Source organism: Nomascus leucogenys, chromosome 14, assembly GCF_006542625.1.
Source record: "Nomascus leucogenys isolate Asia chromosome 14, Asia_NLE_v1, whole genome shotgun sequence".
Taxonomy (NCBI): Eukaryota; Metazoa; Chordata; class Mammalia; order Primates; family Hylobatidae; genus Nomascus; species Nomascus leucogenys.
Window position 1 is genome coordinate 78,000,012 of NC_044394.1, and position 20,852 is coordinate 78,020,863.

Here is a 20,852-nt window from a genome sequence, read left to right on the forward strand (position 1 = left end):
CAAACTCATTACCTTGTAGGTAAAGAGGCGGCACCCAGATCCCAGTTTCCTTTCATTCTCTGTATGTAGTTTTTCTACACATCTCCGCTTCATTGCCTCATCTTTCATTAAAGTAAAACCACCTACTGCTTCCAGTTGTAACAGAAGCACAATTTGAACTCCAATGTGTGTTTATTTTAACAGGGTAACATGATTCTTTTCTCATAGAATTTTACATATTTTCTCAACAAGACAGACAAATCCTCATACCCACTTCTCAGACTCGGGCTGTCTTTAGCTACCATAATGAAACCATAGCCAACCAGAACATGGCAGACTGGAAGTCCCCATCATCCAGGGCCCCTGCTCACCAGTCTTTCTATGTCACATTTTGGAAGAGCACATTCGCCAGCATGTCCCTGGAGCCTGCTCACCTTGGGGTCAACAGTGAACTCCAAAGCAGGCTGCAGGCCAGGTGGATCCTTCAGGGAGACGTGAGGTAGGTGGGTCCTCAACCATGCAGAACACCCAGACAGTTCCAATGCCTCCCATCCTGCCCTAACCGAGGCATGGTGTGCGGTCATGTGTTTTAGCAAGACTTGGGACAACAGATGAAATGATGTGTTTTTCTTTCAATTATCAAGTTAATCATAAAATCCTACTGCACAGAATTTACCTGGTTTTGAGCATTTTGGTTGGAGGTGTCACAGCAGCATGCTTTGGATAAATCATATTGCGATGATCATATCTAGAATGTGACGGTTACAAAACCCTTCCAATGGCTGGCATGCTGTATATTAGATGAAGCAGCATTTTCTCGCAAAGTAATGACTTTATCTACAGCTTGTTCAATAATGTATAAACTGCTATATCTTAGAATGAAAAAGAATGAAAAAATGAAAGTAACTGTAAAAAAAAAAAGCAAGATGCTGTTTCATGAGACATGCTCAGCAGTGAGCAGGATTTTAACTCTTACATTGAAGAGCATCTCAAGCTCTTTAAATCTATCATCATAAAATTATGGTGTTTAAGTTCTAGAAGAAACCTTAGAGATCTGATGGTATCTTAATTGGTTCAGGCGCCTATAACAAAATACCGTAAACCAATTGACTTATAAAGTAAAATTACAGACATTTCTCACAGTTCTGGAGGCTGGAAGCCCCATGTCAAGGCCCCAGGAGATTCGGTGTCTGGTGAGGGCCCATTTCCTAGCTCACAGATGGTGCCTCCTTGCTGTGTCCTCACATGGCAGAAGCAGTGAGGGTGCTCTCTGAGGTCTCTTTTATAAGGGCACGAATCCCATTCATGAGGGCATCACTCTCATGACATAATCACCTCCCAATACCATCACATTAAGGGTTAGGATTTCAATATATGAATGGGGGGAACACGATCTGAGGCAGCTTGGCCAGTTGTTCTCAGGCTGCTGCTGTGGGAAATGAGTCCTGGGATTCCATGTGTGTGCGGCCCAGGGGACTGGGCGGGGCAGAAGACCCCATACCGCCAGCACCTCCAGCAGCTGCCATGTTCTGTTTGCTCTGCACAGGCGCTTGACAGTGTGCTCCACAGATAAGACATGTGACAGAGGCTTGGAGAGGCTGAGCATTTGCCTGAGGTCTCCCAGGCCAGACAGCAGCCAGGTTGGAGGGCAAGGACACAGAGCTCCTGAGCACAGAGCTGCCCAAGATGGACAGCAAGGAGTGTGAACAAGCTCCTTAACCAAGCCACCTCACAGATGCCACATTAAAGACCAGCCACCAACTGTACCATGACTTTATCTGCATTTCATAATAATAAAATAACATGTGTACTGTAGGTAATAATATTTGTTACTCGGTGAGCAGACAGATAGTATAATTTTAAGTGGCAAATAGCTGACTTGGATTTAAAGGTAAACTATATTTTCTGCTTTGGTGGTGATTTTGCAGCATCAAGCTATTGGATCTCTGATCATAAGTTTTATTTTTATTGATAATAAGCACATTTTAACTTTCCTGAATAAAATTACAGACATTAAAGATTGGGTTCTAATAAAAGCCTGAATATGTCATACATTATTAATGTCAGTAAATTCAAAGTCAAAATCTTTTATATCCCTTTTCAGATGAAGAGATGTTATAACAGATGACTTTAAAACATGCTCTGGCTGTCATCTTCCAGCTGGAGTTCTGGAGATTTAAGATAAAGCATCAAACAAACTTGGTACTTCAGAAACATATTCAAGCCAATTCGTTTAGACAGGGTTGTACTCAAGTTTTGGGAGCTGTATGGCAAAATCATTTAATTTTTGCTACTGATCAGATGTGTAACACAAACCGTATTTAATCAGAAAACTTCCTTTTATTGAAAATGCTATTTTTGCTAAGAATCAAGATTATTGATCTGTGGGGGTTTCCCCCACTAGAATCAGAACCTATTATTAAAGTCAGCTAAATATTACAAAAAGCTTTTATTAAATACTATGGAGATCTGATAAGATCTGATTATGGTATAAAGTGACCAAAGTATATTTCCATATAAGAGTTAGAATATAACTAATGTTTAGCTCAGCTTCTACGAGTTTTTGTGTTGCTGTATATTCATTTAATTTGCATCTACTTTTTTAGTTATGCTGCTAAGATTAGCTTCCATTATTCAGAGTATGAAGGGCACAAATTTATCAGCATAATATTTCAATAGGTAAAGGGAAAACATTCAAATTTACTCAACTTAAGGATTTTTTGAAAGGGTGGCCACATGAGATTAATGTAGTGGTTCTGTTGTCTTAAATCTGTTCAGAACCCTTCGTCCCTTCTCTTAGTCAAACAAAATTCCTCTCTGTGAAGGGCCCCATCTCACCCCAAGCCTTCCCCTGCCTTTTCTGGCCATGGGGGAAGGCCCATGACTCATCTGTGTGGTCAGGGCACTCCCGGGACCCTTGCTACAGTCATGGGGGAAATACCGTCCCTAGGAGGACACGGCCAGGGCTGCAGCAGCATCTGCCCACGCTGCACAGGGTTCATGAAAGGAGTGAAGGGCAGAGGTGAGCAGGGAGAGGCTCAGAGAGACAGGCCCCATCCAAGAGTTGCACCCCTGGATCCAACCGTACTTCCCAATCATCTGAGCCAACTTTTCGTTTTCTTTTCTTCCCCTTCAGTTATTTTTGAGTTGACTTTCAGTCTCTTCAGTTAAGAGCCCTAAAAAAATAAAACCACCCTTCCCCTAGCCTCACTGCTCCTCTCCCAAACCATCCCCTTAAACGAGCCAAACTGTTGATTCCCATCTGAAAACATGGTATATATAGGTGAGCTGAAAAGAACACAGTGACCAAGGGGTTTGGGTGTGGGAGTGAGGGTGGTGGTGGCGGTGGATCAGCAGACATAATTCATAGCTGGGTGGCATGCATGTTTCCTAAGCCTGGAGAATCTGGGCTTAAAATATTTACTACAGGAGTAATAATGAGAAACCTGGGAGGCCACATCCATTAGGCCTCACAGACCAACATGATGTAACCTCGATTTTCTGGGGGCTGTCAGAGTTGACTTAGGGTGGGCCCACATGAATTCACTGGGGCCAGTATCTTAGGCACAGTGGTCAGAGAAAGCCCTGAGAGTGGCTCATGAGAGTGGGACAGACTTTTGGGTACAAATCGATTTCAGACAGGGTCAAATTTAAGTCAGAAGAGACTCACGCACAAATGCCATCAGCTAGCTGCTTCAGCTGACACCCATTCCTTTTGTCATACGGAGGCTCAGACATGACACTGACTGCTGGCCGAGGATCATGGAACTGGGGGTGTGGGATATGGAAGGACAGTGACCTTTCCTGGCAGCCAGGTGAGGGCATCAGATGCCGCTGGTCTGGCCCCACCCAGGGTCACAGCACACCAGCCAAGACAGGCAGAGGACAGGCGCTGCTAATGTCCCCTTCCAGGAAGGGCATCAGAATGTACTCACTGCTCAACAGAGGTGTACTCGGATGAAGGAGAAAGGGGACTCAGTTACTTTTTCAGAGATTTCTCCGATCATTTCTGACTCCTCCCTAGCAACAAATGGCATTTAAGGTGCAAAAACTTTCAGTGAACTCTAACAGATCACGATGCTCTCCAATCCTTCCTGAAACGCTGTCCCTTGGCTCTGCCATGAATCCACACTAGAATACCTACAAATGCCACCTCCGGCTGTACCTCTTTCTTCATTTCTTCAGAGTTCTCAAGAAGGGTTCTTTTGTTCATTTGTTGTTTAATGCTCAGCCGGAGGGAAAGTGTGAAGAACCTACCCTGCCTCCTAAACCTCACAGACCAGTGCAATGGTCACTTACACAAACCCAAGTTGCAGATGATGACCAACAGTGACAATCGCAATAAACGGGAGGAGGTCAGGGAGGACCTCCCTAAGCATGTCTCTTTCGGTCCTGCAGGACACGGAGGCGCTCAGGTGAGGACAGGAAGTACACGTGGCAAGGAAGACAGGCTACACCATGGCTGTGAGCAGAAGGACTCAGAGCCATTCAGAGATGCGAAGGAGGTGTTAGGGCGACACTGTGGAGAGCAAGGGCACAGGGCAGGCCTGGTGGCGGGAAGGGGGGCAATAGCGGGGGACAGCGTGCAAGCAGCAGCAGGCACCGTCAGCTGATCCCGTAGCTGCAGAGAGGGATCTGGGCAGGGCAGGAGCATAGAGCTCTCCGGCTGAGGCTGGCAGAAACGTGTTGAGCAAAGCAAAAATACTCAATTGACCTTTCTCTTCTGAGTGTCCTGCTGGCAGAAAATAATCTCACCATTAAGAACTGTGTATGTTTAAGGAAGAAGAAATTCTAAATTCCTGACCACCATGGAGAAAAAGCAGTAAATGTACTCTTGACAGCTTCCCCAGTCTTCCATGTCCCTTTTGGGCACCAACTTCCCTTGCACGAAATCCCAGCCCATCTCCAAAACTGTCCCTTCAGGTTCCTGTTGTTGCCAGGTGTCACGTAGTTTCCTCCCTGCTCCCTGAGGTCCTAACTGACTTTAGGAAGTTGACCCAGGAAACTTTTCACCTCTAATAGTTTAGCTTTAGAAAACAAAAACCAGGCCGGGCACAGTGGCTGATGCCTGTAATCCCAGCACTTTTGGAGGCCAAGGCGGGCAGATCACTTGAGGTCAGGAGTTCAGGTCCAGCCTGGCCAAAATGGTGAAACCCTGTCTCTACTAAAAATACAAAAAAATTAGTTGGGTGTGGTGGTGCATGCCTATGATCCCAGCCACTGGGGAGGCTGAGGCAGGAGAATCGCTTGAACCTTGGAGTCGGAGGTTGCAGTGAGCCGAGATCGCGCCATCGTACTCCAGCCTGGGCAACAGAGAGAGACCCTGTCTCAAAAAAAAAAAAAAAAAAAAAGAAAGAAAGAAAACAAAAACCATTACCTTTTTCAAAAGCTTAGCAAATCCCCATCTCCCTGAGCAGACTGCAGGCAACACGGCCCATGGGGAAACACCACTGGCCTTCCCTCCACAGTAAAATGAGGGTTGATCCGAAAGCTCGCGGAGCACCTTGATCAGTAACCAGCACTAGAATAACGTGGTGCAGCGACTGACAGTGCCTTGCCTGTCTAAAGGCCTGTCTCCCGCAGGCCATGGGAGCGCTCACTGGTGCTCATCTCACCATCCTCCTCATCTCTCTGTATTTATCTCCCTGGGAAGGACAAACAAAGTCACCATCATGGCCTCAGATCCGGGCATGGAGCAGGCATTCAATATACATCGCTAATTAATAAACCCTACTTGCTGTCTCATCACCAGGATTTCACATGCACTCATCAGACCCTCCAGGCCTGTGTCTGCAGCGACAGGCACCTACACTGCCAGGAGTGTCAGCGAAAGTAGCAGGCCAGGATCGCAATGAGCAGACCTCCCGAGCACACACCACACTGACCCTTCTCTGCAGCTATTTATTCCTCCTTCCCTTCCACAAAGACCCTACTATTTGCTGGGCACTCACGTACCCATACGTCAGTGATGCCGCTCCTAGGGTGGAAAGCACTGCTGTCACTGGCTGTGTCTGATGGCTCCGTGGTACACTATTTCCTGACACACCCCGAATTTCCCCAGACTGGAATAACTCTAGGATATTTACTTTTATTATTTTCTTTTTTTTTTTGAGACAGGGTCTCACTGTGTCACCCAGGCTGGAGTGAGGTGGTGCGATCTTGGCTGCAACCTCCGCCTCCCGGGTTCAAGTGATTCTTGTGCCTCAGTCTCCCAAGTAGCTGAGATTACAGGTATGTGCCACCACCCTGGCTAATTTTTATATTTTTAGTAGAGACAGGGTTTCACCATGTTGGTCAGGCTGGTCTCGAGCTCCTGACCTCAAGTGATCTGCCCACCTCGGCCTCCCACAGTGCTGGGATTACAGGCGTGAGCCACTGCGCCTGGTCTGACTTTTCTTATTTCTAGGCATGCATACCCCATAATGAAACACTCTATTGTCTGCCATTCAAAATCCCCAAGTTCAGGAAGGGACTGCCACATGATGGCAGGGAGGAAGGAGCCTCATGCAACAGAAGGGAGTTGCCATCCCTGAGGGAAACCCCAAGCAGCCACCCTGGCTGGGTGGGGGTTAGGGCTGCTGGCGCCCCTGCCTCCTCAGCCTCCAGCTCGCTGCTCTCTGAAAGGGAAGGCAGGAGGAGCACCTGTAGGGCCCCTGCTTGGCCCTGTGGCACTGCAGTCTCACTGATGGACTTCAGCCCGTACAGGTGGGGCCGAGTGTCTTCCACCATCTCTATGCGCAGGTAGTCCCTTTGCCAGTGGGTGGGAACACCAGGAACCAGTTCCAAAAGGGAGGTGTTGGGGCAAAGGGCCCACTCTCCCAACCACCACACGGGTCCTTGTGTCCACGGCTCTGAACCTGACTTTCCACTCCAGCCATAAGAAAGCCCATTCCTTTGTGAGCAGGCAGGCAAACAAAATGATGGAATATTTAAACCTGAAAAAAAAAAAGGACTAAAAGTATGGAATTTTCTCACAAATGTGAAAGTCAAATGGGAACACAGATGCCAATGAAGAGAATTAAAAATTTTTTTCATTATAATTTTTAATTAAAAATACATATTTAGTACCTCTCAACACATATACCGGATCCATGAGCCCAAGCGTTTTTGAATATGCAAAAGAGTGTACAAGACGCGGCAAGGATGAGACAAGGCATTCTGGAGCACTGCTTAAAGTGTCAATCCACTGGCAAACGTTCAGCACGCCTGCCATTCTCCAGGACCACACCTGCTCAGGAAAATGAAATGCGACGAATACACAAAAAGAGACAGCACATTCACGGGGCAATACGCAGGTAGCACGTGGTTGGCAAAGACACAGCCGAACCGTACTTGTGCCAGCTTCTCAGAATACTCTGGAGCCCAGCCTCTCCGCCTCCTCATGCTTGGCTTTGGCACTTTCTGTAACATCTCTCTGCATCTACATGTCTTCATCTGTAACACAAGGAAACCCCTGGTACCCGTGGGGCTGTTATGAGGGACCAGTAACTGAGGACAGCACTTAGCGGGGTGTCTGACATGCAGCAGGAGCCCAGGTGATGGCTGCCATTGTGTTGTCATCCTCATACCAGTTCACTGTTATGGCTGCGGACACAGGCAGAATCCCGTGTGGCACTTTCTCGACAAGGTGTGCACGCACCTCTATCCTCCCTAAAAAGCTCCTAAGGGGTGAGTCTCAGCTCGCTTCTGCTCTCAGGGTCAGGAGCAGCTCAGATGTGAGGGCACTTATGAACAAGCTAGGGGGAGCACTGTGGGTCTATGAGGCGGGTAAGAGAGGAGCCCTGTTTCCCAGGTAAGGGTGGGCAGCAGGGCTGGATCGTACGCTGCTTTGGACGAACAAGGGTTACTGAGACATAACTGCTCTGGAGCGCCTAGGTGCGGTCCACCTGTTCTGTGCTTTGGAGAAGGGCCTTGATGGAACTGGGCTCCAGCCTCCAAACCTGGGCTGCGAGGGGTCCACTCCTGGCCTTGCTGTGAGGCAGACCCACAGCCCTGGCCAAGTCGCTCGGCTGGCCTGGGCCTCAACTGCTTCATTTTTGTAGAAAAGCGCTGGGCCAGGCTATTACCTTTCCAGAATTCTACAGATAGTGCAAACTATTAACTTCACTTTTTAAACATAACTGTGTATAGTAGGCTTTGAAGAAGAAAAAAGAAAACCCACAGAAGAACCACAAGGGGATCAAGTGGTCCTTTTGGACACCACACAGCCAACCTTTGTCATTGCTGAATGAAGTTTCTTAGCATACCCGGTTAAACATTACAGATTTAGTCAACTTCAATTAGCAGCATTAGAACAAACTGCATGTTTACCACTAATTCATCTCTACTTTACAAACACCCACTTGTAAATTTCACAAATCAGACAATCAACAACTATGTTCCTTAAAAAAACAAAAACACAAAACCAAGCAAGATTTCCCATAAACAGCTGCCTCAGCACGGCCTGCTTCCAGGAAGAAACACAGGCCATTCCAGCCTTTAACTTACGAACAGTTGCCCTCTGGGTGGCTCTCACAGCTGTGGGGGTCACTGAGGAAAACCTGAGTGCATGCACAAAATCTGTGAATTCCCAAATGGAAGGGGAAGTTGTAAAGAAAAACCCACATCAGCCTGGAGGAGCTGCTCATAGGGACAGACTTCTGGGCAAAAACTGACATGAGTCAATGCAGGCTAATGTGGAGAAATACACCCAACTCCACCCATACTTGCCAAGGTCCATCGGTTACACCGAGGCAGCACGTGGGCCATGCAGGAGCCCTACAGATGCCCACCTGCTTGCAGGCAGGCAGCTTCACACATCAAGCCAGTAAACGAGCGCTCTCTCAGTAGCCTCATACCTGCTTCCAGGAAACAGACACTAAAATGGAATAGAGCAAAGGAACATTTTGGACATACGGATAGCACCTAAAAAAGAGAGCACACCGTATGGGTAAATGCAGACAGAAACATGCTAGGAAGATTGTTCTTCAATTCCCTGACATATTTGGTTCACGTTTCTTTATTCGTAAACTTAAGACTCCCGCTTGAGTAACTCAAGTAATTAATTAGGAAGGGGTGATATTTAGGAAGCTGAAGCAGGGTGAGATCATTTTAATAAGAAGCAACCAAGATGCCAGTTCCTGGGAAATGCTCTGCCTAATGTTTTGCCTTTCACCAGGACATGACCGGCTCTCACCCAACCAAGTGCACACAGCAATGTGAATTCCACACACCCCACTGTGAACTCCACACCTGATTCTCCTTAGTATTCCAAGGGTATGGACCCCATCCTCACTTCCCAGGGTCTCTCCTGCCTTGTCCCCCATTAGAAATCTCTTTAGACAAATCGTGTCTATTTTCTCTCGAAGTATCCTCCCACTAATCTGTTGTGATTTGTTTTACATTTTTGGTTCTAAATACTTGGAAGCTAAACATACACAAAAACAAACCCACATTTATTTTGGGGTGTCTGGCACCACAACTACTGCCGAAGATTCCATGTTATGTGGGCCCTTCCTATTATGAACAATCTTGTAAGACAGAATTTTAATGAATTCTAAATTCTGATACATTATATTTAATTCATGTTCATACAATGGTAAATTATACAACAGACACATGAAAAGTAAACGTAAAGTGTTAAATGCATCTCTGAGAACCCACAGAGTCCGTCTTAGCGTGATAAAGAGACGATAAACAATTTGTTGGAGAAGCAGAACATTTAAAATATAATTAAGATAGCTTAACTTTTTTCCCCTTATGTTACGTACAAACATTTTAAGGGGAACAGTTTGGCTCTGTACTGATTTGAAAGGAAAAAGTGGTTCCTTGGAGAGTGGCTTAGTTTAGAAAGCATGTCTGAATGGTATGTAGGATGATTAACAGGAATTTTCTCATTCCTGAAGAACATTCAACTCAGAAAAACAAACTACTTCTAAGACAAATGCACCATAAAGAATCAGCTTCTCCTTTTACATGACTCACAGAATATATAAGCCACACTAAGCATACCAACCACTCAACACCCAGGAAGCATATATACCAAAAATTACTGGGTACATCTCATTTCCAGCCTGTGTCAGGACCAAGTACCCTGTAGGAAAAGCCTGATGTTCTCTAGACCAGGGGTCTCCAACCCTCCAGGCCGCAGACCAATACCTCTGTGGCCTGTTAGGAACGGGCTGCACGGCAGGAGGTGGGCAGTGGGCTGACGAGCATTACCACCAGAGCTCTGCCTCCTGTCAGGCGGTGCAGCATTAGATTCTCACAGGAGCGCAAACTCTATTGTGAACTACGCCTGTGAGGGATCTAGGCTATGAGCTCCTTTTGAGCATCTATCTAATGCTGATGATCTGAGGTGGAAGAGTTTCATCCTGAAACCATCCCCCCCCACTTCCTGCCACCATCCGTGGAAAAATTGTCTTCCACAAAACCAGTTCCTGGTGCCAAAAAGGTTGGGGACCGCTGTTACAGATGAACTGCACTGTGACAGCTAGTACTGACAACAGCAAGAAGTCATCTGTGTAACAGGATCTTGATTATATACTTATATTAACACTGGGAAAAGAGACATAATGTTAACTGTGATTACTTGTGAGTGATGAGATCACGGAGCATTTGCTTTTCTCTTTTATGCTTTTCTATAGTTTCCAAATTTTAAAAATAATATCCTGGTTGGGCACGGTGGCTCATGCCTATAATCCCAGAACTTTGGGAGGCCAAGGTGGGTGGATCACCTGAGGTCAGGAGTTCGAGACCAGCCTGGCCAACATGGAGAAACCTTGTCTCTACTAAAAATACAAAAATCAACCGGGTGTGGTGGCGCATGCCTGTAATCCCAGCTACTCGGGAAGCTGAGGCAGAGAATTGCTTGAACCTGGTAGGTGGAGGTTGCGGTGAACTGAGATATTGCCATTGCGCTTCAGCCTGGGCAACAAGAATGAAACTCTGTCTCAAAAAAAAAAAAAAAAGTAATAATAATAATAATAATAATATCCCTGTCTTTAAGAGTGAAGACAACTGATTAATAGTTTTATAAAACTCAGGCATTTCAGAGATTACGATTCTAAGGAATATCTGTTTGCAGAAAACTATGCCATACAAAGAAACTGATGACAAAGATGGCTGAAGATGACTCATGTGGCAGCGGCACATGTGTGCTGACAAAACTGCTCCCAGATTAAACTCAATTATGGAAAAGGAGTATACTCCTATGACACTCAGCTTCTCAGTTATTTTGATTAATGGCTCTTGCTCACCTCAACATTAAGGAACCAGGAAAAGTTACAAAGACGTGAATCCCTCGGGGCCAGGGAGAACTGGGAAGCTGCTCCCTTAGCATTTTGGGGGCTAGTGCAAGGGCAGCAAATAACCTCAACAGTCGTGTGGGTGGGAGTCACCAGTATTGATGCCTAGCAGGAACTGCATCTCCCTCCCACACCAATCAGCACCCCCAGTTCCTGAGACTGAACAGCAATCACAAGAGGTGGAGTCAGGCCACACTGGGCTCAAGTGTCAGTCCTGGCATGTACTGTGTATTCTTGGGCACCTCACTTAACTTCTGAGTATCAGTTTTTCCACATGCAAAATGAGGCTAGTATGATTTCCCTAGTAGGCTTACTGTGAAGATGAAACAAAAACATATTTAGGCACCTAGCAGGTACCTAGCACACTTTGGGCACTCGAGGAGAAATAATTATCACGACCCATTCGCTGGGAAAATACAGGAGATTAGTTTGGGGGACTTGGTTTAGGCTTTTCTGCTGCATGAGCTTTCTGTTTGGCTTCAGGGTGGGAGCCACATACTCCTCAGCAGGGAGGGCAGGGAGCACTAATGCTGGCTGGGGGGGCCTGCGGCCCTGACACCAGCTACAACGAGGCCTCCTGCTGGGGAGGGCTCTGGTGACCGCTTTTTAGTGTGAAGGTACTCGTGTTATTTGTATGGCATTATTCCAGTGTTATTCTTTCTAGTATTATTTGAATGGTGTTAACTGCATCTAAAGTCATCCATTTGCAGGGAACGTGTGTGTGTGTGTGTGTGTGTGTGTGTGTGTGTTGTGTGTGTGTGTGTGTCTGTGTGTGTGTGTGTACATGCACATGCGAGCTAGAGGTTACAGATCTTTCCCATGGGTTCGGAGGGCCAAACTCGTGTGTGAAAGGGACAAAGAAGAATCCAAAAGAGAGAAGGCCAGGTCCAGTCCTTAACATGAAAGAGATTGAATGCCTAGCTGAGGTACCTAATCAGCTGCCGCAGAAGTGACAGCTCTCCAAGGTAGGCCCTGGATTACAGTATCTTTACACATCTGAAAACGAAAATTCACTGACATAAAGAAGTATGTCATAAGGACAACTGTGTATCTCCCAAGCCTGAGATTCACACCTGCAGCCTTCTCTGTATCCTATTGACGTCCCACCCTAACCTCAGACTCCACTAGGCACCTTGGCTCAGTCTCCTCTTACTTCCCCCACTCTCTGGGTCACTCTGTTGGTCCTTCAGGCTGGAAACTCTTGAGTCATTCTAACACTTCTCCGAGGTGTTCCCCATCCAGTCAACAGAGTCCTAGGGGTTTTCCTTCAAAATCTTCCTCTTCTCTTTTGTCCTCCATCCCCATAGCTAAGCTCAGGGCTTGGGATGTCACCCTGGGTCGCTCTCAGGCCTCGTCCCCCACCTCCCACCGCCAGGCTCAGGCCCTTCCAGTCATGTCCTGAAGACAAGGATCAGGACCCCTGCCGGACACCCCAACACTCATCTCCCCCTTAAGCCCCGTGGAAACCTCCGAGGGTTCTTTTTTCACACCCAGGGCCTTTACGGTGTGGCATGCCTCACCCCAGAGGCTGCCCCAGCCCTCTTGCTCACCCCAGTCTGGCTGGCTCGCCGATGGCCCTCCCATACCTATGGGTTTCCGTCTACACATCCTCACTTGCACTCTCCATCCCTCAAGTGAGACCCCACCTCCCGTCGCCAAGTCTCAATCCAGCTCAGAGTATTCTTCATATGAATGACTTCAGTTCTCAAAAACTTTATGAGACAAGCAGTCACATATCCCGTTATACAGACGACGCAACTGAGGCTCAGAAGATTCAATGGCTTGTTCAAAGTCACTCAACGATTAAGAGTAGTAGGTGGCAAAGCCTGGATTTGAATGCAGGTGATCGAAGACTCCAGAATCCTCCCTCCTGCCCAAGAAGCTACACGCTCTCCGAAAGCACAGGTGCCTGGGCTGCATAACTCAGCCCTGGTTTCCCATGGGACAGGAAGGGACAGTGCTATTGTTTGAATGAGGACTGTCCATCTTGTGCCAGTATTATTTTCCCAATTATATTATGAATACAAGCTTCAGAAAGTCAGGGACTAAGCCTTATCCTTCCTTCACATCCCGACCAGATGAAATAACATCTGACCAGGCTCCCCCTTCTGATCGGAACATACCCTATTACACTGTTGGGGTTGCTGCATCATGTCTGCATCCCTATTTCAAAGCCTTTGGTTACTGTTCTCAAAGGTCACTCACAGCAGAGAATGCAGTGGCTCAGACAGGATTTCCAAGGGATAGAGAAAGGGACAACTGAAGCTTAGACTCGGCTTCCAAGAGAACCAGGCAGCTGCATTTGTTACCCACATTTCATTTCAGAGATGAACAGCTCCGCCCTTGTTGAGACCTGTGAAAATATTTATAATCACGATGACAGACCCACAATCCTATAATGCCGAAATGAGAATTTCCAATTTCCCAGCAATCACAGAGGCTGTGAGCCTAGGAGCTCCAAACAGCCTGGGGTGACCCAGCAAGAAGCAGAGATGGTTTTCACTTGCATGCTGCGGATATGGAGAGAAGCTTGATGAATAACTAGAGGAAGTTCTGAATCAGGTACTGTTAGAACCATTCTGTGAAGCATCAGGTGGGCACGCTGACATCTGGTGTTATTCTCATGTTCTAAGTCCAACTGCAGCAAATACTCGATGATACTTTCTGGCCTCTTAAAGTCTTATGCCGAACTTAGGGCACTGCCCAGTCACAGCAGGGGAGCCCAAGTCTCCGGACTACCAGCTACCTTTACGGCCTAGGGTAGTCTCTAAACCACTGCTGATATGTCTACTTGTTTTAGTGCACAGGAAAATTACAAAAGCGGCGCAAAAAACATTATTTTCCTCAAGCCATTTGAGACTAAGCTGCCAAGACGATGTTCCATTACCCGAATACTTTATGTGTATTTCCACAAATAAGGGCATTCATCAAAACCAGTTAATTTATATCAATACAAGATTATCATCTAACCCTTGAACCCCTTCAAGGCTTGATAGTTAGTCCTGAGGTTTCTCATTTCTAAAACAAAGAAGTTGGTATAATTCTGACTCTGGGACAGAGTCCCCCCAAATGTACAAAGCAGCCTACCACTAAATCCAGATAGTCAATTTGGTATAGGAAAAATATTCAGATTAGATCTGAAGTCCCCTCTGGGTCTTGTACCTGTGACTGCTGTGTTCTCAGGCTTAATTTTTTCATCTGTGATTAGTAACACTACTGAGGCTGGCCTGGGGTGCTATTATATATTTTCATATGAACTGGACATTTTCATAAATTTATGTACCATGTAACCAAAAACACCTTGCTTGACTACTCTGCTGACCTGGGTCTTTTGATCTAAGTAAAATCAGCATGCTTAGCATGAAGCACAGGCTCAAGACCGACCCCCTTCCCACTAGTCTGAAGCCCTCTAATTCTTCCTAGACATAATTCCAGAGTCTTCACTACTGATATAAAAAAATGCATGTAAGTGTAAGCCGCTTGGTAAATTGCAAAATGCTGTATAAATTGCAAGCTGTTGCTGCTCTCATTACATGTATTTATGCAGGCTAACCCTAACTAAAGGGCCTTTAGTTACCCAGGGGGCAGAGCTGCCTTCTCTGGTTCCAGTTTATAGCCCGATACCCTGATCCCTGCCTGCTACTTCTTATAGCCATTATGCAGGTGGAAGAAAGGGAAGGGGGGAACAGGCAGGAGGGAGGGAGGGAGGGAGGAAAGAATTCCAGGCTAGTCTGATCTTAACATAAATTGCTGAGCATGATTCTTGTGGTAAGACTTGGTGTGCTTTAAAATGAGAGAAACTGGCCGGGTGCGGTGGCTCATGCCTGTAATCCCAGGACTTTGGGAGGCCGAGGGAGGTGGATTATTTGAGGTCAGGAGTTCGAGACCAGCCTGGCCAACATGGTAAAACCCAATCTGTACTAAAAATACAAAAATTAGCCGGGTGTGGTGATACACACCTGTAGTCCCAGCTACTCGGGAGCCTGAAGCAGGAGAATCACTTGAACCTGGGTGGTGGAGGCTGCAGTCAGCCAAGGTTATGCCACTGCACTCCGGCCTAGGTGACAGAGCGAGACTCCGTCTCAAAAAAAAAAAAAAAAAAAAAAAGAGAGAGAAAACCCTCAACGGCACCAACAGCCACTATCACTTTCAGCAGGTAGCTATACCAGAAGTAAAGTGACTTGGCTCCTGCATCCAGCACACAGCACCTAATGTGGGCATGCTTCCCCATAGAGAGGTGGTCAGAACCTGGTGCACGAGCCAGACTTCCTTTCACAAGACATGTGACATCTGTATACAGTGTTTTTAAAGATCGTGCGTGATCTTTGTGCTTTAAAAATGTTGTAAAGGCATCTATTGTTAAAACCAGGCAGACATTTATTTTTTACATAATGAGGAATTTGTTAGTCCACTTAAAATCTAAAATCAGACTCCATAAAGGTGTAAAAAGTAACTGAAGAATGCAATTCAAATTGCTCTCTTCTCCCTAGCAAAGGCATATCTATACTTTACTTTCACAAGAACTCAATTTAGAAAATGGTTGATAGTTTTCCATAAACATTGTTACCTTCACTGCTGCCTGGAGGGTTACCACACCAGGTTTGACTCTCCTAAGCCACCTGCCCCAAGTCCCTTCTTTCGGGATCCACAATCCTTGGGTTCCTCCAGTGTAGCAATAGTGCCCTTGGGGCACCATCCACGGCTTCACTGAGTGGAAACTTGGCAGAAGTGGAGAGAAAATTCCCCATCTCATGTGCCCCACAAGTTGCAGTAGCAAGGAATGGTAAATCCAGGCATGAGAGGCAATCCTGGTAAATGCACAGGCCGGCAGGGCATGGATCTACACTCCTCCATCTCCATTACAGCGCCGCGGGCATCCACGGCTCTCTATGGATCAGTGTGTTCTCCTCTCTGAGCTTTCCATGTTTCTTCATCCCCAATTCCTCCCCAGCTCTGCAGAGGAACATGGGACGCCCCTGCTCAAATCTTCAACTGTTTGTGATCACCCGGTGGAGATGCTTGAGTCCTGTGCACAGCCCAGGAAGGCCTCCCCATGCGGTTCTGACGACATGCTCACTCATCCTCCATGCCCCTCTGCGAACTTCACTCCAGCAATGCGACGCCCCTCCTCATTCTGAGATGCCTACGGCTTAGCAGGTCCCTGAGCCTGTGTGGAACATAACACACTCCGCCAGAGCAGGGACTCTGTCCATCCTGACCTCTGGGACGGAGGCTGACACTTGGTGGGTAGGGTCCCCTTGTGGATGCAGGAACTCTAAAAGTTCTGACATTTTGTTCTGATGGTTGTTTTTGTTTTTTTTTATGGTTCATTTTTTGAGACAGGGTCTCACTCTGTGGCCCAGGCTGGAGTGCAGTGTTGCAATCACTGTTCACTGCAGCCTCCAACTTCTGGACTCAAGCAGTCCTCCCAACTGAGCCTCTTGAGTAGCTGGGACCACAGGCATATGACACCATGCTCTATTTTTTTTAAAAAAATTTTTGTAGAGATGAAGCCTTGCTATGTTCCCCAGGCTGGTCTCAAATTCGTGGCCTCAACTGATCCTTCTACCTCAGCCTCCCAAAGCACTGGGATTACAGGCATAAACCATCGTGCCCAGCCCTGATCGTTGTTTTGAACTGACATTTTTCTAAAATAAATTTCTTAAAAACGAAAGCATAATACCAACAGAAATAAGCAGTCAGCTTTGCAAACTCCTACAAGGCAGGTGTGCCCATAAGCCTGCCCCACAGACCCGAGGGCAGATCACCAAGACAGAAGCCCCTGTACCTTCACTAAGGCTCTGCCTTCCTCCCTCCAGAGTACCGTAATCTTAATTCTAATACCAAGTGTTGCTTTTCACTGCTTTTGGATCTTACGTAACAATCCTACAGCTGTACTCCTTGTGACTTTGATCAGTTCAATTCCAAAGTTGATCCTAGCATGGATATGCCTCTCAGAACCCTGTCAATTTCACCCATGGGTGCCAGCCACCCTGTCCCCATCCAAAAGCATCAGCTCAAACCAGTGCAAAGGCTATTTCACAGTTAGCATTAGGGAGCCCTCTCAGTAGCCTCTGTGCTCCCAGGTCTGGGTTGGATCACAGAGGTAGGAGTTCTGGGGCTGATCATGCAAGTTTCTAACCACTCTAGGCCTAGGTGTGGTCCTGTTGGGAGGAATGCTGAGGAGTGAGCCCTGGGGCAGGTGACGCTGGATGCAGAAGTCCCAGGTAGGTAGGGTGGCAGGGTGAGCCACAGGCAGGTGGACCTATGAACAAACCCTCCTGAGGATATCATCAGGTTGTAAATGGAACTCTAACTTTTTGGGTAATGTGAGTAAGCCCTTAAGCCTATGTTAACCACCGAAAAGAGAATTAACCTTTGGGGTTTGCAAGTCTCCAGCTGGTGTCATAAAGTAGTAACAAAAAACTGCTCTTCAGTAGCTTGAGGGAAAATCTTTGAAAAATACCTCCCTGGGAGCAGCTTCCCCATCTCAAAAGACGTAGCATAGTGCTTTTACAACACCTCGTGTGCACAATTTTCTAAGTGGAGTTGCAGTATTAAGGCCAGACTTCAGCCCAGGACCGCTCTCCACTGAGCTCAGAGCTGTGCAGTCTGAGACCTTCAAAAACATCAACTGGATTCTGCCAGCAGAAACAGTTCTTGATCATTGTTCCCTGTTATCTGTGGCAAAGTTCTGACTATTCATGATCATAAGCTAAATATGAGAAGAGATCCGGTATACAAATGTTTTGCCCATGTGAAAATAAGAGCTCAGGTTGCTTTATTCAATTTTAAATTATTGCAGAGAAAGAAAGGTAAATACTTTCATGACAGAGCTTTTTGTCAAAGGTTCTCACGTCTTTCCTCAAGCTACTCTTAACAAAGTGCTGTATGTGACAAAATTAAGTTTATTACCGACTTCGGGACAGCAAATGAGTACAAGAAAGCAGGAGAGAACTACACAGAGTTAGGGTAATCTACAGTTGGAGATGCAACAGACAACACTGTGGTTTTGCTGGGGAGGCTGGTGCCATTTTATTCCAAAGCAGGGAGGAATCTTACCATGGATTTATGAATTAGGTGGACTCCCAAAGCAGTAAAAATGGCAAATGTGGGTGGTGCCATGAGTAGTTACTAGATTGATCTCAGGAGTTAAGGATCAGCCTGGGCAACATGGCAAAATACAAAATAGCTGGGTGTAGTGGTGCATGCCTGTAGTCCCAGATACTCAGGAGGCTAAGGTGGGAGGATCACCTGAGGTTAATACTACAGTAAGCAGGGATTGTGCCACTGCATTCCAGCCTAGGCAAGAGAGTGAGGCCCTGTCTCAAAAAACAAAAACAAAAACAAAACCGTGGTCAGTATACACGTGGTGTACTTTTGATGCTGTTTCCATGCCTAATAAAATTATCCCATGCAGGGATAATTTCTGCTGGCTGCACAATTGTCCTAAAGTCATACTGTCATTCTGATGGTATACCTATTTAATTATCATCACCAACAATAATAGGAAGCCATGAACACTTTGGCTCCTATCTTTTCAGCAAAAAAAAAAAAAAAAAAAAAAAAAGAAAAAAACCCCAAAAAACAAAGAACAAAAAACAAAACACACACAAACAAAAACGCAACTAATGAGAGGCAGGAGGGGCTATGGAAAGCATTCTCACTTTCCTTCTTGGCAATGCCACAACTATAAGCTTTGCACAGAAGTGCACAGAAGTTACTCCATGATGGTGAGACCTGGTCAGGGGGTGCCTCCTCTTCTACTGGATGCAGCTCAGTAGGGCAAGGGAAAACTCATGCTGAGATAACAAGATCCCTTTATCCAACAAAAACCTCCAGGTGAGCATGATAAAGAGATCAAAACAAAAAATATATATGAACCATGGAGATATGTCTCCCCCATGACGGGGATACTGATCCCCAAGGGACTTTTGGCTATGAAGATCAACCGCTATACTCAATACAGGGGTTCAGAACATCATTTTATTTGTATTTTTACAATACCTAATGCTTAACAGGAATGTTTCCCAAGAACTGCCTGCCTGAACTGAGACCAAGCCTATGGGAGAGCCGACACTCTACAGAAGAGGATCCGACCTACTCAGCACAGGCCTAGAGGGCAAAATAAGAGCCAAAGGAAGGAAGGAAGTTAAAGAAATGTAAAAATCTGATTCTATTTAAGGAAGAGCTTTCTAACAATCTGTTTCCTCCAAAAATGGGATTGGCCTACTCGAGCAGTCGCTGCACTCCAGCAGGGCTGGATGGCCATCTGTTGGGGACGGGCGCGGGCCCAGTGACGGCTCCAGAATGGGCGGCTGGCTCAGTCTGAGAGCCTGGAAGTACACACATTGGCTGAACCGATCACAGCTCACGAGAAAACTAAGCATGCTGGGCGGAAGATGTGGTTCATAGTTTTAATTTGTGGCTTTGTCTTTTCTCCTTCTAGAAAACTGAGGAAGAAAACTGACAAGGTTTTCAAGGGAATTTCCAGGTCACCCAGAGAACTAGCCTGGCCTTGTTCTACTTCCTGCAAGTCTCTGAGCATTTCATGCTTTACTAGAATCTTGTAAATACAAAAAAAAAAAAAAAAAAAAAGACACACAACAAGTTAACAATGTAACAATGTTTAGCATCACTAAAAAGAAGGTACTTTGGTGAAAGGTAGAAATTGGAAAAATAAAGCTCAGGACAACCTTCAAGTTTTTCTCTATTCATGCTACCCTCTTTTTTTGGTAACCACAGTTAATTAAGAATTATAAGCATAAAACAGTATTTCTTTCAAGTGGCATGCTTATGTGGGGAAGAAAAGATGAAAGGGAGGCAGCTCAGTGGAGAAGGAGCATATTGCTAATCAAAAATGAAATTTCTCCATCAGACTGAAAATCTATGATGGCCGGTGAGCTGGTATGGTTCATACAAAGTTCCATGTCTCACTTATCTCTCCAAATCATGGTAAGAACCTAATCCATACACAAAAATACTACCTAATACATGAAGGCTTTCAATGATTTTGCAGAGGGAGTTTAGACTTTTCAAGATGGCAGAAAAGAAAAGATGAACATTTTGCAACACCCACCACATTTGGTGTATAATTTTACTTTCAGTTTTCCTATGTATTCCTCATTCTCTATTCCCCAAAAGAAAACAAATCCTCTTGTTAGAAATTTTTTTAAAACCCCAAGTAAATGTGACACAGGTGATAATATTAACTCATTTCACTAGCAAGCCCTTAAGTGATAACCTGCAGTCTTGGATACAGACAACATCATACTCATAAGAAGGTAACAACAATGTTTTAAATGTCAGCTCAGATGAGTCATTCTTCAAAAAAGTCCTCGCAATTATTTTCTCAGGTAATCTGAGGCAGTAAATACTGTAAGTCAGTCCCGTGTGCATGTAAAGGCAAGACTGGATACTGTTAACTTTGTGTAACTCCAGGAGGGCACTGCCCATATCCTGACAACACCTGGGAAAACAAGAGGCACATGGGGAGCTGGGAGTGGTGGCTCACGCCTGTAATCCCAGCACTTTGGGAGGCCGAGGAGGGTGGATCACAAGGTCAGGAGATCGAGACCATCCTGGCTA

General features: G+C 46.0%; 1 protein-coding gene across 5 annotated transcripts in view; it reads right to left on the minus strand.

The window, feature by feature from the left end:
• The window catches only part of NCK2 (NCK adaptor protein 2), a 152,128-nt gene that overhangs the window by 18,743 nt on the left and 112,533 nt on the right, over window positions 1–20,852 (minus strand). The window lies entirely within an intron of this gene.